The sequence below is a fragment of the Balaenoptera musculus genome, chromosome 3, assembly GCF_009873245.2.
Source record: "Balaenoptera musculus isolate JJ_BM4_2016_0621 chromosome 3, mBalMus1.pri.v3, whole genome shotgun sequence".
NCBI classification, from domain to species: Eukaryota; Metazoa; Chordata; class Mammalia; order Artiodactyla; family Balaenopteridae; genus Balaenoptera; species Balaenoptera musculus.
The window spans coordinates 3,444,023-3,460,928 of record NC_045787.1 but is presented as its reverse complement, the minus strand read 5'-3'; positions in this window follow the sequence as shown (position 1 = coordinate 3,460,928).

Genomic DNA, 16,906 nt, shown 5'->3' with positions numbered 1-16,906 from the left:
CATTTTTGTAAATAAAGAATCTCTTAAAAAAAAAAGTGCATCTCGGGGTGAATTTCTTGACTCTCAGTAACAATATGTCTAACAAGTTTAGCTCAGTCCAAAGGTGCTCAGAGGAGAGAAGGTGATCTGTGCGTGGTGTGCATGGCACTCTGCCACCACTCACTTGAGCTTCCTCCCATGCAAGTCCACTTCTGAGTCCCTGCATGTCCTTGATATAATGACTAAATTGTTACTGATGCAGATGGAGTGCCACCAAGATCTCAAAATCCCTCAGAGGTGACCATATGGTTCCCAACGCCTTTTAATATTTAATGATGGTCCTTGGGCAATTTCCAACTATTAAAAAAAAAGTGTGGAAAGATTTTTCATGTCAATTAAAAAAAATTGTACCAAAGAAAATCTACCCTACAATATTTAAACTCCTTTAAAATTAGAATTTTTTCTTGAACATAATAAAAGGTCTGCTAAATATTTTGATCAAAGACCAATTTTCCTTTGGTAGGTGTTTTTCTCTTTTGAAATACAGTTAATTTCAAAGACCTTTTCTAGCTCTTAATTATGTGAATCAATGACAGCTGTCTAATACAAAGCCATGACCATGTAGCAATATTAGGGAAAAGACTATAATTGCGCTACCTTCAAAAAAAAAAAAAGGAATGGCAATCTCTATACCCTGTTAATGGTATCATATTGGATGAACTCAATAGCAAGGTTGCTGCCAAAGATAACTACCCTATAGTTCCTGGCACTGCTGCTTGCCTCGATTTTATTGAGAGAACAAACTTTTTACATCACGAAGAATTTGTTTAAACGCTTCTGAAGGCTGAGTCCTGAGTTGTGGGCACATCATTAAGAGCCATGCTTTCTGTCCTGGGTAGATGTGTATTAGGCTTGCATGAAATAGATAGACGCATCCTGGACCTAAATGGCAAGTCTTACTGTGGAAGCTTTTAGCTTATCTTTGAAAGTAGAGAATTCATTCAGCATGGTTAGCATTTCATGGTTATTTAGTCAAGCTGTTGCATCAGTAGGTTATTTTAAAGCATTCTTATCTTTTCTCTTCCATCCTGTTATTTGTGTTTTCATCAATCAGTCATTTGTTCTATCATTCAATAGACATGTGTAAAAACACAGTATTCTGGGACTGGTGTAAAGCGTGGAAATGAATGTAATTCCTGCCCCAAAGTTGTACATGATCCAGCAGGGTCACAGTTAAGTGCTGTTACATTTATGATAGTGTAATAAGTGTTGTGGTAGAAGAATCCCATACTGAGGGCTCTAGAAGGTTAAGGGGGTGCAAGCCAGGGTAGGAGGTGGGGAAATGGGATCGGTGAGTGAAATTGAGCAATCACTTCTTAAAAGCTTGGAATGAGTCTCAAAATAATGAGGAGAAGGAGCTGACCGGATTGGGAGTGGTCTGAAGGCCATTCCAGGCTGACAGAGAGATTGAGGATCTAGATGGAGGGCAGGGAAAGTTTGGCAAATCTAACCTTTTTTGGTATGGCTAAAGTGTAGAATTCAGATATGGTGGAAGCAGAGGACTTAAATTCATACTTAAAAATCCAATATCGTAGGATGTAGTAATATGCTGCACACTGTATTGACTTCTTTTGTGTGTGTGTGTGAATGCTTGTTTGTAAAAAAGAATGATGAAATGGAAGATGAAGTTGTTAACTGAGGGCATAAGACCTTGGAGGCGATGAAAGGACATGGGATTCAGAACACAGCTGGAGGTATTAATTTTGTAGGAAAAGTTCAAGTAATGCTATGCAGAGAAAGGAAGCAAAAAGATAACAAGTTCATTTCTTCCAGGTGTTAATGGCCCCATATTTCCTCCTCCTTAACTTCAACTTAGGATCTCATTGAAGTGCACTCTTGAAATCCAACTGAGTTCACACCTTTATCCAAGTGAGTCTTGTGAATGTTTTTTTTTTTGCATTTATTCTTTATTGATTATGGATACTTTTCTTACTAGCCATATGCATCAAAAGAAAATTGTGAACCAGTAAAATAAACCAGAGAAACAGAAATGCTGCATGATATCACTTAAATATGAATCTTAAAAAAAAAAAGTCAAATTCATAGAAACACAGAGTAGAATGGTGGTTGCCAGGGTTGGAATATAGAGGAAATAGGAAGGTCTGGGGAGCAGACAGACTTTGAGGGCATCCTCTGTGAATGACTTCTACTTCCTCTGATTTGTGGATGGGGTTGGGGTGGGAACTCAAGGCCATTAGTCATGCTCTGGACTAGAGACAAGTGAAAGCATGAGTTAGAAATACTGAGGGACTCACTGGAGAGAAAGAGTAAATATTCACTTTTCTGGTTTAGACTAGTTAAGACTGTGGTGTGATTCCCTCCTTCAGTACTCAGATGCCCATGAAGAGCTACAGAGTATTCATTCTCAACAGGAAGAATATTGTGCCCAAGGGGACAAAAATAACTTTCTTAGAGGGGGGTAGGTGAAAAAAACCTAAAACCTCACTCTTCTTTTTTCCTGTAAAACACAGATCTACATACAATTTACAAACAAATATACAGTATATCTGTGTGATTCAATGATATGGGATAGGGTGATTAGGAAAATTGTCTAAAAAGTCTCCTTAGGGAAATTGAAAATGATTGAAAAGAAACGTGACTGTTGAGAAAGTTGCTGGAATCTGAAAGGTTGGTTTTATTTTTGTGGCTAAAGGCAAGACAGTTGGGAAATATTTATTGTTGGTAATGATGCCATTGAAGTGGTAAGGTGAGGGTTCTAGGCAGGGCAGTGATGGGAGTTAAACCAAAAGAGATCCAGAAGAGTTGAATTGAAGACAAATTTGAAGCTGGAGAGTGGTGGCCACAGTGGACACAAAGCAAGAGCCCTTGGCATGAGTCTTTCGGGTGAGAACTGAGACACCTTCTGTTTGCATAACTTACGTAGGCGGAAAGAGAATTGAGGCCATTTGTGCCAATGTGGCCTATGTTTCAGGACACTATTCACAGGAAGACAAGCCTTCAACCTAGTAAACAATTCTACTGTTTGTTTCAGGAAATCCTACAAAACCAGTTTTTCTGGGTAAATTATTTGTTCCTCAACCCAAATAGCTCTCATTTCATGATAATAAATTGTTTGATTCACATGGATCAAAACCTCACTTATCAAACAGTAGTTTCCCAGACTCACCTTAAGACTCTCACCTTGTCCACCAACCCTAACTTATTTTGTCATAAGATTGTCCAATACCAGTCATCTCTGTAGAAAGACCCATCTTAAGTCACTGAAGCCCAGATATGAAAATCCTATAATCCTCTCTGCTGACCTCCAATTTATAGGAAATTATTAAGGCTCCCTTAAGGGTTATTCTCCCTTATTGCAGTAACTTTTATAAACTTAGTTTTGCTAAATTAATAGTTTTTTCAGGCGGTCTTTTAAGGAGTCAAGAATTGACACATAATGTCATTCACGTAAAGGGTTGGGATCTGAAGGGGAGACGATCATTAAAAACATTAAACAACATTAATTAATAGTAGAATGCATGCATATTTCAAGAAAGTACCATGATATATAACAACATGGAGAAAGTATTATTCGTAAGAGATTTTATTAGGAATGAAAATACATTTTGGGGAGAAAATAAGTTGATGGGTAAATGGGATAGGTAGAGTTACACTAAAGGATTCAATTATGGAAAGAAATGTTCTGTATAAGATGAAAGAAAGAATCTCTACTGATAAGACAGAGGAGAAAATGAGACAGTCACATGGAGCAAGGCCAGGTCCTCTGCCAGATGACTCCTTCCTTAATTTCACAAAACATAGGAAATTCACGACATAGTGAAATGTTTGGAAACACTTTTCAAACAAATAACTAAAAGTACTGGTCTCACTGGGGACTCAAAACAGCATGTACAGATATGGGGTGAGTGGGAGAATGAGAACAGAAGACAACATCTGTGAGTAACTCAAAGATTTCCTGGGAAGAACTGTGAGATCACATCTGGCTCAAGAGCTGGCATCTGGTTACACAACAGAGTAGGGACAGAAGACCCTCATCAAGGAGCATTAACACCAGCATCAAATCAAAGATTCTCAACCTTTCCAGAGAATAAGAAACAAAGAATGAGAATCAAGGAAACGTGGTTTCTCAGTAGTGTGAATGAACACTAAAAGACAAACAAACAAACAATTGTGGAGATTGGAGAATCTTTCAGACAGGTAAGAGCTTTATAATGTTTTCTCTTATGCACCCCTTCTAAGACCTGCCGGGTGTGCTACAAAGAGCATGGTATCACACCAAGAAAGAGGGGACCCAGGACCCAGTAACCTGGGGCTTAAGCACAGGAGAGTGGTAGAACCAAGTCCCAGTTTGGCTGTGAGACCAGACCATGTGGACAACTGTGTTGGGGAAAACAAGAGAACAAAGAGTTCCCGAAGGAATCGAATCCAGGAAAATGGACTCAGTGTAGTGAATGTGTGATATAGCTGGGTGTGTACAATTTTATGAGACCTTGCTGAGTCAGTCCAATTTAAAAAAATATATTCTTGTCCCCTGTGCTCAGAGCAAGAGACTTTACGAGAAATGGACTAACACGAAGAAAGACAGTTTTCCATGAAAGCAAGGGTGGTAGAGAGAGAATCGTGTGGAGAGACGTAGCACATGGAAAAATTTCTGCACCTTATAACATAAGTCTTCGCTCACCATCCAAACTGTGGGCTCAGCGTCTATCACGCCCATTTCTAATGGGGCAGAAACAGACCTGCTGGAGACCTGTGCCCCTCCTTGCAGCTTGGCCACACTCATCTGCAGTTCTGGAGGCTGAGGTCCCAGATCAAGGTGTCAGCAGGTTTGATTTCTCTTGAGGCCTCTCTCCTTGGCTTGCAGACGGCTGCCTTCTCACTGTGTCCTCAGGTGGCCTTTCCCTGTGTGTGCACCCCTGGTGTCCCTCTTCTTATAAGGGCACTAGTCCTACTGGATTAGGTCCCCACACTTATGACCTCACGTAACCTTAAGTACCTCCTAAAAGGCCCTGTGCCAAGTTCAATCCCACTGGAGGTTAGGCTTCAACATATGATTTGTGGGGGAGGGCATAATTCAGCCCGTAACACCTGGCTCGCTACTAGTTTAAAAATAGATATCCATCATTGCTCTGTACCTCTGCATCCTTGCCTTTAAACTGCACAACTGATCTGCCCACTCACATCTAAAATGATCCAAGTCCACACCAGCTTGCCCAGAGTGCTGGGCCGGGTGTGCTTAAGTAGGGCAAGGCTCATAGATGGCCAGCTTCCTGCTCTGGCTCCTTCTCTTTTAAAAGTAGCTCATCTTATTTGCATGACGATGGCTTCTCCTTGGGAAAGCCTCTCTCTGCTGTGGCTATCGCCGTCACAACCACCCACTTCACCAGTGCAGAGCCCCATCGTTTGATAAACCACAGGCCTAACAACCACCAGCCACAGACACACCTGTCAGCAAAGCCAAGGACACACTGATGTCCGGATCTGCCTGCGGCCAGCAGTGCAGCGCCCATGTGGCACAGGCACAGTGTGGCCACTGCATCCACAGCCTGCAGGTCTATGGGGCCCAGCCCACCAGGACCTTCTCCAAGTGTCCAGCCTCCTTCCTGCCCAAGGTTCCCCAGGGAGCCTCATTCAGTCCAAGGGCCTTTTTGCCTCTGGGAAGTCCATCCCCTGCCCATTTCTCAGTGTTCCTGGTCCTGGCCCCAGGGATTTTTTTGAGGAAGTCAGTTGATATCACACTTCTGCATTTTCAAGTTCATCCAGTTATGAAGAATAAAGGGTCAGGTGGAAGTGACAGAGATATGAGAGAGCATGGCGAGGTGTGTGGCAGGAACGCCCCACTGCCATTGAGTCACCACATCGGGCAGAAATACCAAGCTGGTGACGGAAGCTCTGCTCACAGCTCCTGAGGTCGCCTCCCCAAGGGCAGAGGCCAGCATGTGCTGAGCCCTGATCTCAAGAGAGGAAGAGGAGAAGGAGCCCCACCGGTCACCCATCTTCCTGCCAAACTCACCTTTGGATAAGTTGCTCCAGATCCCCGTGGAAGGCTGGGAAAGGGACGTGTTGCGCGTGTGACTGTGCATGTGTGTATGCTCACGGGACGTGGATGGTGGTCTCACAACACCACCTGTGTGAGCCCTGCGTGTTCACCTTTAGTGATGAAGGGTCTTGAGATTCAAGACTCGTACCTGCACCTCCCTGTGCTCCTGTGCCTCCGAAGTTGCTTACCCGACCTGAGTTCACCGTCAGCTGTTCTATCAGTCGCGTTCTCTAGAGAAACGAGCCCACAGCAGGTGTGTGTATATTTCTCTCTACCCATCTATGGAGAGAGAAGGAGAGAGAGCAAGAGAATAGTAGATTAACTTGCTTGCAGATAATCCACACTGTGTGGGCAGGCCAGCAGGCTGGAGACACAGGGAAGAGTTAACACTGCAGTTCAAGTCTGCAGGTAGAATTCCTTCTTCTTTTGGGGACCATAGTCTTTTTTTTTTTTTTTTATTTTTTTTATTTATGGCTGTGTTGGGTCTTTGTTTCTGTGCGAGGGCTTTCTCTAGTTGCGGCGAGTGGGGGCCACTCTTCATTGCAGCCATAGTCTTTTTTTAATGGGGGTCTTCACCTGATTAGACGAGGCCCACCATTGTGGAAGATAATCTGCTTTACTTAAAGTCTATTGATTTAACCTTCACAGCGACATCTAGGAGTACGTTTGACCCAATATCTGGGTACCGTGGCCCCGCCAAGTTGACAAATAAAATTGGCCATCACAGCTGCTGAGCTGAACCAGAGGCCTCCGCTCACCTCTGGGTTTCCATGGCTGAGTCTCCCTCTCTGTGCTTCAGTCCCCTCCTTATTCTGGATTCCCTCTTAGTTGTCCCTCTGTAGTCCTATTATAGACCTTCTCCTGCGTGTGTTAGGATTGTTCTTCCCTGGACAAGGGACAGGTTCCAGAATTTTCTGGAACATGATCAGGAAAGACCCAGACAGTGTTGGGCACTCAGTCTATGATGAACCTACTTACGATTACGGAAGTATAAGGCAGGACTCACCTTTTTCTTCACCTTGTAATCGGGGGACGACTTCTGTGTATCATGGCAAACGCCTTTGAGACAGGCGACTGACTGCATCTCTAGGGAGTTTTTCAGAGAGGGATGAGGATCTGAGGTCAACCTGAATTCTTACTCCAGACCTATTTCTATAATGTTTTTAGTTCTGCTTTGCCCACCCTTTCTTTTGTGCATTTTGCATGATGTTTAGAGTGGCAGATTATAAGGGTTCTTTCAAATTCACGCTGTAACCTACAAGTGGAGGGTCAGTCTTAGGGCAGCGAGCTTAGCATCAAATCCCAGACCTGCTCCTCACCCAGCTCATGTCCTTCAGCAAGAGGTTCAACCCCTCCAAACACCCTTCCTTCTTTATAGGACAGTATATTAATAAAAATGGCTTATAGTTCCTGCACCCTTACAGGTAAGCCCATGCTCTGTTCTGATTTAATCTAACTCTCAGAAGGATTTGGGGTTGTCAGCTGGTACCCACTTCCAAACGCTTCCTCAAGGTGCCACAAGAGATATGAAAACTCTTTGCCTCCATGCCTGGCATATTGTAGTGCTTTTGTAAATTGCATCTCCTTATAAACGTGTAACTATCTACCACACCCAAGGGTGAAGTGTTAAAAATAAGGAAGATTGTCCATATGAGCATATATAGATGTCATATATTTTTCATGAAGACATCTTAGAAGTTTCAAGTTTAAATCAATATAAATTTGTATCTTGATATTGCTAAAAAGTTTTCCTCAAGCCGAATAAATATTTGATAATTGCTCTTTGATATGGAGAGCCGTATTTGGTAAGAAAGGCGACTGGTCCTTGAGGTCAGAGTGCAGAGGTCATTGTTACTTGCCTTTGTGTCTCTAGCTTCTGGCATAGAGTCAGGAAACCAAATATGTATTTGAAATTCAATGAAATGAAATATATTTCCTGAAGGAAGCCTTGCGAGTGTATGTGTAAAAACCAACACCTGCTCAGAAATGTCCACCCTCAAAATCACAAAATCCTGCCTTTATTTCATGAGCCTCTTCTTAGTGTGAACAGGAGCTCAGGGTCTGTGTTGCTGTTGGTTTGGTATTTTATTTAGTGACACACAGAAATGAACAGTGACGGCCATTCTGACAATGGCTGCAAAACTCCAAGTACATAGCCTTAAGCTCCCATAGCACTTCTGAATTCAAGATCTTTGTTTAGAGAAGAAAAACAATAAAAAAGCCATCCTCTGGTCCAATTGAGTCCCTTCCTCATTTAGAGTACTGTCTCCTTTAAGTCTGTGATGATTCTTCTCTGTAACCATCAACATTAATAAATAAACAGAGAAGGTGTTTGTCATGCAGTTAATTCCCTTTTCTGAAGGCATGCACATATCCCAGCCTGATGGTGGGGAGAAAGCACTGCCCGAAGCTATTTCATGTTAATTGTATTTCATCGCGGAAACCCTATTTTAATACAAAGCATCAATGAGACGTTGGATCCATTGCACCTGCTGACTTTCACCTGGCAAGTTTGGGTTAGAAATCTGTGTGTCCAACGTACAGAGCTGTGGAGCCACCGTCCCTGTTTTAGCCATCAAAATAGTGTGAAATCATCTCCTTAGATCTAGCATGGAGGGGAGCGTGTGTTCCTGAAATACTCAGGAAGGGTTCTAATCCACAGCAGAAAGTTCTCAGCTATCATTTCTTTGTGGGGATCAACCTCTCTTCATGAACCCCTGGACCTGGCCCCAGGGTCTCTTCTGGGCCACGCCCTGTGGGGTGGGTGCGGACACTCAGACTCAGGGTCTACAGACCCAAGGCATGTGCCCCTGCTGCATCCCCCATTTAGATAAGGAACTTTGAACTGGACAATCTCTACTGCCCCTTGTTGCTTTAATATTCTAGTTTCCAGCACAATTGTTCCTAATCGATGCAGGAGATTTATTGCACAAGGTCGTGTCCATTTTTTCTTTTGTTCTTGTTCTGTTGCACGTGAAGGTGTGCTGTGCGGCCTCAGCTCTGGATGCGTATATGGCCTGTGTCGTGAGCTGGGCTATTGATGTAAGTTTGCTCACCCCCCGTGCCTCAGTTTTCTCCTCGTGAACGGAGGCTGTTAGGGTCTTCCCGCCTATGGTTGCTGGGGGCAAGGAAAGCCAGCTGCTGCCGTCACCGTGGTCCATTTGCCGCCTGCCCTCCTCCTGCAGAAGGGCTGACCTCAGATCAGAACGTTCACTGCATGCTCAGCTGACTGCTGTTCTGTCTGCGGTTCCGCCTGTTTATCCAGCAGGAGTTGTTCCCTGGGTTGACAGTGTTCCTCTTCTCTCGTCCCCAGAGCAACTCAGAACCAGGTCACCAGCACACATGGCCGTTTTCCCTTTAATCAAGTTCACTTTCAATTATAGTAATATCTGGACAGCTTGAAAGCTAACTACCAACCCAGAATGCAGTTTCGGAATTAGCGGGAAGTAAGGAGTTGTATCAGTCTGGAAAGTGAGATGATTTATGAATGCAGAGCTCTTCAAAGGGCACGAGCCATTAAGTTTCTCTAAAAAAATGGTCCTTAAGACATTGTCAATCACCTAGATACCAAGATCTCTTTTTTTTTTTTTTTTTAAACATCTTTATTGAAGTATAATTGCCTTACAATAGTGTGTTAGCTTCTGCTTTATAACAAAGTGAATCAGTTATACATATACAATATGTTCCCATTTCTCTTCCCTCTTGCATCTCCCTCCCTCCCACCCCCAAGATCTCTTTTAATCTTGGCAATTTCCTGTTGTTGAACTCGATTCAACTTTGACTTGTATTCACTGAAGGTCGTGTCTGGGCCATCCAGGAGAGGTGGAGATTAGGAAGATGCTGGATGGTGATCTCGAGTCTGTGCATAGCTCAAGGTGTTTGTTTCCTGTGAGATATCAAAGCAGCAGTGCCCAGAGACAGAGTCACTTGCAAGGATGTTCCACAGTTACCTTGGCAGGCACTCCATCTCCGTGACAAACGGCCTCGGGTGTGCCTCGAGTTCCCAAGCCTTGTTGTTCGTTACCTTTGTGGAGGTTTAGGCAACAGAGATCAGGTGACAGCTGACACCTGTCAGGGTGTCAGAGCCCTTCAGAGCTCATGACACACCTCTGCCAGTGGGTATGGGTGTGAGAGCATGTGCGCGTTGCGAGTGTGTGCGTGTGTATGCACACGTATGTTCCCAGGGGGCCCAGCATCACCTGGGCCCGGCTGTGCTCCCCAAGGGCACGTGGGCACGAAGTCAGGGTGGATTCCAATCCCTCCTCCAGATATCCCATCGAATTGTGTGTCTTGGTTTCCTTCCCCCATTTACTCGGAAAGTTCCCATTCACACCACCCCGAACCCATTCCTCCCATTAACCCATCTCTCTTTAATCTTAGGACCTTTCCTCCAAACAAATGCTGGACCAGGAGAGGAAAGCTCGATGCCGTTGTTCTCTCCCTTCGTGCTTACCTTGATGGGAGTATGTTGGTCTAGCAGACCATCTTGAAACCCTGTCGGGTTGGTGACTTAGCGTTTGCCGTGTTCTCTCACTTCCTTCTGAGCTCGGCAATGCCTGGTCCTGTTAGCAACTGTCCCCACCCCTTCGAGGCCACCCTCCTTGAGATAGAAACCCAGAGCAGGACTCCACGATCCCCACAGGCTCTGGGAGTCTCAAAGCTTCGTAGAATTAGTGCCGAGAACATGGAAGAGAGTGTGTGTGATCACGTATTTCTCTCCAAACAGCAGATCTGGGGTTGCAAAATGCTTGATGCTCCTCCTGAATCACTGTGGTCCCCAGTACTACTCATGTCTTTTTAAATCACTCATTGGCATTTCATAGGCACATTTATTGTTTCTTTTCAAGTACCATAAACCGTCCGAAATGGCCCAGGTAGAAAGGATGGAATATGGCAAAGGGATAGCCAGGAGGGAGTCACCGCTTTCCTCTGAAGGGTCAGCAGAGGTGTCTTAGAGAGAGAGCGCCGTCCCGATGTGACCCAAAGGGCCAGGTGGGTGGATTGGAGCATACGATTCTGTTCTAACTCAAAGGCTGTCTTCAAGTTGCTGCAGCTCATTTAAATCCGCAAGGGCTTTGGTCTCTCTCTCCTGGCTGGAAATGGCCAAAGGCCGACACGAATGGAGATGGAAGAGCCTTTGCTGGCATCCCTGGTGCAGACAGGAGGGGTCGGCAGTTCTCACAGCTGGGCCCTCTCTTGCTGGAAGGGTGTGAGATCATCTCTCCAACAAAATTGCCTTTGGCTCAGGGTTGTGTCTTGCAGGCATTGGAATAAATGGGTACCCAGGAAGGTTGGTAGGAGAGGAGTTGTACGTGGGGTTCCTCTTCCCTCCGTTTCCCATAGAGCAAAGGCCCTGATCCTGGGGTCTGGGCTGCCAAGGTGCAGAGTTAATTTTCAACTCTACATTGCAAACACCTTCAACACAAGTGAACGAGGATAGGGACAAGTGGTACAACGCATTTGTGGCCTTATTCTTTGTTTAACAACATAATTAATATAAATTCATGGAAACTGAAAAACAAAAAACATTGTAACAACGAGGATGTTCCTCCCATACCCTGATGTCTTAGAATCTGATAAACACAACTGTGAGACCGATCGCACCGGTTCGCGTATTTGAACATTCACAGCCTTAGGTAAGTGGGGTTGACCAGTGGTGGAGGGGGGCCACCTGCCCAGGCTGGCAGCCCTGATCCCAACGTAGTAAATGCTGGTCCCCCAGCCCTGTGGTTGGTGGATCCCACAGGTTGATGAAAGCCTTGAGTGGCCTTGAGACAGCCCTCTTGGTTATCTTTGTTGTAATGCTGGTCATAAATAATTGTCTTAGGGTGGATTCCAACAACTTCCCACCACCCTGCCTGCTTAATTAAGTGTCACTTCTTGGGAAACACAGAGAACAAGCACTCCATTCACTGCAGCTTCAAGTTCACGTGATATCACGGCTCACTCTCTTTGGAACGAACGGGGGAAAGCAAGAAGATAGCTGAGTGGCCAGACATGAAACACGACCTTCCTGAGAGAGGATGAGTTCATATAAGGCAATCAGCTTCGTCATGGAGAGCTAGGCACAGTGGTAAAGGAGTCCGTGGTCTTGAGATCACAGAAGCCAAGTGAGTCCAGGTTTTCCATAGTTTTTTACTATTGTACTTGGGACTCTGTTAGACAATTCATTCAGCTTTATTCCTAGGCTGTCAAGGGTAAGTGACCCACAAAGACTGCAGCAGCTGGAGTAAACACAGAATGTGCTTTGCCTTGTGATGCCAAGAGGGGAGCCTCTTTCCTCATAAGTTCTTTCAGTAAAAGTTCATCCTTTTCTTTCCAAATGTCCTGTTTCTAGGTAACTGTCCCATGCTTCCCTTACGCTTTCCGTGGATAAATAAATGGTCTTAGCTGGTGTTGCATAAGACCCAGAACATAGACAGTGAGAGCTGGAAAGCATCTCTCGTGCATCTTCAGCTGTAAATCTAAATTTAACCTGTGATGAGCTTTACTCCACACTCCCCCTCCTTACCACAGCAATCACTGTTAGAACAGATGGGATACTTTAAGGAAAATTACTAGATGTAAATTTTGCATCTCGTAATTTGGAAAAATTGTAATTTTTTTGGAAATTACAAAAATTTTTTGGAAAAAGTAATTTGGAAAACTTGGTTCTAGTTAGAGCACAGTTGTGGTGTGACCCAGGAAAATAAAAGAATGAAGAGCATCCCACACTCTTTTTAAAATAGCTATTAGCTTTTAGAGAAGACCCCAGCATTCACTCACACATGAGGCTATCACAGTGACTACTAATTAAGGAACAACAAACAAACAAAACGAAACAAGACACCACCAACCCCGCGGGTTGATTCCTTTCCCAAATGCGCCCAGCACCTCTGTCCCGCTCAAAGGGCAGCGCAGTTTCTATTCTAATGGGAGGTCACCTGGAATCCCTTCTCCTTCTATGTCCTGCTCTGCTTCTTTTGTGGCTTTAGTGACAGATGCTGTTTGGTGCTAATGTGTGGGATTTGACTGACATCGGAATGAGCTGCAAGGCGAGAGTTTATTTTAACAAAGATGGGATTGAGAAGAGGTTAGTCCCTTGCTTCACTTCCTAGTGTCAAAAAAATTTGCTCTATTTTGATACTTGCCTTTGTTCCCTCCATTGGGGAATTAATCTCTATGATAAACAGACATTACAACTTGTTCCAGGAAGTGAGTGGCTGTGGCTTTGATGGGTGCCCCTGGCTCGCTCTAGGCTGTCATTCAGTAATTGCTGCCACCAGGCACAGTAGAAACCCACCTGCCTTCAGTTCTCCTTCTGGACAATGTACCCTCTTCAGAATCCTCCTGCTAACCCTTGAGCTGATTTTAATAACTCCCTCGCCATGTCCCCAGGCTAGCTATCTTGGCACTAAACCCTCCATCTTGTAAAGCCTAGTTGCTTAGGTAACACTTTGCTCCCTCCAATGTAATCATCTGTGATACAGGCAAGCATCTTTCCTCCAGGTGGCTTGAAGAGGGAATCACATAATTTACGTGGAGCCATATTCGAGATAGCTTCCTTTCTTTAGGAAAAGGGAAAATAGAACATAATTTTAAACCCCATTTATAATAAAATAAACAACCAGAGGCAGAAAAATCTACATTCTCAAATTGTAAGTCAGAAATCTGTCTAAATTTCGTTTTCTTTGGAATTCAATAATCCAGCCCTCTCTTCACCATTTGGAACGAGGCACTCTACAGGCATAAAGGAAATTTTTTCTTTTTCAGGTCTCACAGGAAATACTTTCCCCAATTGCTGAGTGAATGTGTAGAAGCTCTCCCTTCAACTTGTTTACAAAGGTCTGACCTCCACCCCACAGGTCACACAAACTGCACCTCTGAATGAAACATTTCTGAACAAGCCACTCTTTCCTGTGACAGCAGACAGACCTGTGCTGGGGGAAGGTAACTTAAAATTGTTAGTAACATTTCAGTCTCATTTGTTATAATAACTATATGTAAAAGATTTGCAATTTCTAATCTTTTTAAACTCTGTAACTGGACTTGGGGAAGTCTTTTTAAATTTTTATTTTATTTTTAATTTTATTTGTTTTACAGTAGGCCCTTGTTGGTTATCTATTCTAAATAGAGCAGTATGTACATGTCAATCCCAAACTCCCTAAATATCCCTCCCCCCCACCTTCCCTCCCCCACTCCCGCCGCCCCTGGTAACCATAAGTTTGTTCTCTAAGTCTGTGGGTCTGTTTTGTAAATAAATCTTAATCTGTCTCATTGGAGCTATGAATTAGTGTTTTGGGGATAAGCAGAAAACACAAAGTAATTTCACACTGACTCACTGATTTCATCATGTGATCACGGATGGTACTGACCTGTCTTAGCACCAAGAAGTCACATTTGAATTATTTAAACCCCATAGAAAAATATAAACTATGATTTGGTCATAAACTTGTAACAGTTGGGTATAAGTAAATATTCTAGGTCAGTTCATCAGTTTAAAGATTTATCAAAATACAAAAATAAACTGTTAAGATTAATATCTACACATGTCTGTACTTTCAAACATTCATGCCAGGTGCTCTATTCAATAATTTTCTAATTGTATAACTGATTGAACTGTCACCAAGTTTATTTTAAAGCAGAGGGACTTCCAAATCCATGCTGAACCCCATGCCAGGCAGTGCAGCATCTCATAAGTTTTAGAGGCATTCAGATGGCTTTCTTGTTCAGTGGGTGCCTTGGGAACTTATTCTTGCAGTTACTACCAGTTTAATGATAGCTCAAACTTACTTAATTAAAACACAGGAAGACCTCATGGGAGGAAAGAGCTCTCATAGGGGCTCAAAATACAGTTACTTTATTTTCCTTTTTAATATTCTTTAAAATGTGAACTTCAGGGAAGAAGAACCATTGTAACCTGGGGCTCTGGCGTCTGTCCGTGGAGGGAGGGAAAGTACATCTTTATTTACTGAGATTTTCAGGAAAACTTCTCATTTAGGTTCCATCTTTCACTCAGTTTTGTCTTTGCATGTCTTCTTTGAAAACATATTCATGCACATTCTTATTCAAATAGAAGCTTTATTTCTGTCCATTTCACAGACTTCCTGCCCATTTGCATATGTACATGCATGTTCTTTGTGTCACCGTGTTTATAAATACTCTTGAAATAGAGGGTATCTCTGTCTCTGATGGACAGCGTCACATTTGTATTTGACTGCCTTGTTGGATTAGTATTGTAAAGAGTTACTGCCAAGTTGAGTTAGGCTTAAACATCAGTTTCCTACAGCTTTGGAGACTTTGATGTTGTTATCCCTCAACCCTTATCAGAATGAACATATTGATCATATTGGGTATTTTTGGTAAAATAAAACCACTCTTGAATTTAAAAAAGTTTTTTCGAATCCAAGGACAATTTTCTGAGCCTGAATCACTTGATCTCTTTAGTATTTAACACTCTTAGTCACTCCCTGGCTCTCCAAGTTTTCTCTTGACTGTGGTTACTTCCGAGTCTACATCCAATGCCTCTTGACCCTGGGCCCAGACCCTCCTTTTCCTGGGCACGTAAGTATCCTGTCTTCAGGGCCTCATGTCCATGCTGAAGACCCTGGGCATGGATTCTGCATTCCCAAAGGTCTGATGGAGCCTGACATGTGTGAACCAGCTGGACCTCTCCTGGGTAAAGATGAGCATTCCCAGGTGCCCCCCAGATACCCCTCAAGACCCTTCAAGGTCGACATAGATTAACCTGAAAGCACACCTACTTTGATTTCAGCTCCAACATGTAAAGAATTTGGAAGTTGTCTCTCTAGTCCTTATAAGAAAAAGCCAAACAAACTGAAAATTAATAACTTTTCTTAGATCAAAGAACTGAGGTCACAGGGCACATTGCCACCCCAAAGTCTGCAGACACATGATTAGTCATAAGATTAGAGCTCTTCGTGATGCCTCCCATGGCTAGAGACACCTTTCAGAATTTCACTCCTCTGTCCACCTACCTTTTTACCCATCCTCATCTCCCCCAGTCTCTCCACTCAAAAATTCTGTTCCCAAATAATACCAAGTTGTTTGTAGTTCCTAACAATTATCTACCAAAAAGTACTGCCTGTTTTCTTTTTTTTTTAACATCTTTATTGGAGTATAATTGCTTTACAATGGTGTGTTATTTTCTGCTGTATAACAAAATGAATCAGCTATATGTATACATATATCCCCATATCCCCTCCCTCTTGCATCTCCCTTCCACCCTCCCTATCCCACCCCTCTAGGTGGTCACAAAGCACCGAGCTGATCTCCCTGTGCTATGCAGCTGCTTCCCACTAGCTATCTATTTTACTTTTGGTAGTGGATATATGTCCATGCCACTCTCTCACTTCGTCCCAGCTTACCCTTCCCCCTCCCTTGTCCTCAAGTCCATTCTCTATGTCTGTGTCTTTATTCCTGCCCTGCTCCCCTAGTTCTTCAGAACCATTTTTTTTTAATTCCATATATATGTGTTAGCATACAGTATTTGTTTTTCTCTTTCTGACTTACTTCACTCTGTATGACAAGTCTCTAGGGTCCATCCACCTCACTGCAATACTCAATTTCGTTTCTTTTTATGGCTGAGTAATTCCATTGTATATATGTAATACTGCCTGTTTTTTACATGCACAATTCTCTTTCCCCACTGAATCATTTCAACCCACTTCCTTGTACTCTGTATGACCTTATTCTTATGCTGCTTTTGTTGGGAACTCTTACCCCTTTTCTCCAGGCTGAGTAAGGCATTTCCTCCTCTTTTGCGCTGGACACCTCCTGTTCTCTACATCTCTAACTGCACTGCAGTAATGAGGCATTTTCAGATTGCCACCTTCACCACCCATGTGTGCCCCAGATGGTACACCC